Source organism: Cucumis melo, chromosome 3 (genome assembly GCF_025177605.1).
Source record: "Cucumis melo cultivar AY chromosome 3, USDA_Cmelo_AY_1.0, whole genome shotgun sequence".
In the NCBI taxonomy this organism is placed as follows: Eukaryota; Viridiplantae; Streptophyta; class Magnoliopsida; order Cucurbitales; family Cucurbitaceae; genus Cucumis; species Cucumis melo.
Window position 1 is genome coordinate 3,948,687 of NC_066859.1, and position 1,653 is coordinate 3,950,339.

Consider the following 1,653-nt stretch of genomic DNA (forward strand, 5'->3'; position numbering starts at 1 on the left):
TTAGTAGTTGATTTTTGTAGTTAGGTTAGTAGTTGATTTTTGTAGTTAGGTTAGTAGTTGGTCGAGTTAAGTTTTTGTAGGGGACGGGCAGTCCTATAGTTTTTTGAAGGGCAGGTGGTCCCGTACTAATTGTTGTTTGTTAGATAGTTTGTACCTATACATTAGTTAGTGAAGGAACTTTCTATTGTGTTTATAAATCACGATCTTATATATTATCTTTATACTTTAGTTAGTGTGCTTGTATTTTAGTGTTGGATCTTATGCATTGTAGGTGTTTACTATTGGTTTGCCATGGATGGTAGGATGTGTTGTTTGATATGTGTGATTATATATAAGTGTATATATTGGAGGATTTGGAGTAGTTGGACTTATAGTGTTGAATATAGTTGTGTTTATATGTGATTATATGTAAGTGTTGGATGATGTGTATTTGTTGTAGTTCTATATGGAAGTGTGGAAAAGTGTGCTTGTATTTTAGTGTTGGATCTTATGCATTTTAGGTGTTTACTATTGGTTTGCCATGGATGGTAGGATGTGTTGTTTGATATGTGTGATTATATATAAGTGTATATATTGGAGGATTTGGAGTAGTTGGACTTATAGTGTTGAATACAGTTGTGTTTATTGATATGTGATTATATGTAAGTGTTGGATGATGTGTATTTGTTGTAGTTCTATATGGAAGTGTGGAAAAGTGTGCTTGTATTTTAGTGTTGGATCTTATGCATTGTAGGTGTTTACTATTGGTTTGCCATGGATGGTAGGATGTGTTGTTTGATATGTGTGATTATATATAAGTGTATATATTGGAGGATTTGGAGTAGTTGGACTTATAGTATTGAATATAGTTGTGTTTATTGATATGTGATTATATGTAAGTGTTGGATGATGTGTATTTGTTGTAGTTCTATATGGAAGTGTATGCTGGAATTTTAGGTATTATTGTGTGCATTGCAGGTGAATTAGGTATTATTGTGTGCATTGAGTAGTAGGCATTATAGCTAGTGTGCAAGCCATTTTTTTATTTTTTACAATATACGATGACGAACATTTCCGGACGTAATTTGACTCAAATAATATCGGTTTTGCCGTCATAAAAACTATTATAAATACGACATGAAATGAATCTTTAAAAACGACATTAAATGTGTCTTTAATGTCGGTGGAAAAACGACATTAAATGTGTCTTTAATGTCGGTGGAAAAACGACATTAAAGATGTGCACTAAGCGACATTAATGTCGGTTTAAAAACGACATTAAAGACAGCTTTAATGTCGGTTATAAACCGACATTAAAGACAGCTTTAATGTCGGTTATAAACCGACATTAAAGATGAACCGACATTAAAGACCTTCAATAACACCTTCAAATATGTCGGTTTATAACCGACATTAAAGACATCTTTAATGTCGGTTATAAACCGACATTAAAGCCCAACCGACATTAAAGGCCTTTAATAACGCTTACAAAGATGTCGGTCGCCAAGTGACATTAAAGGCCTTTAATGTCGGTTTTAAACCGACATTAAAGGCCAAATTTCTTGTAGTGAATGGACAAAATCTTCAACGTTCAAAGTGAAACAAGCTTGAAGTGAAATCGACGAAGGAGATGTGCCAGAATGGACGAAGTTTGAAGTGAAAAGGGCGAAGGTG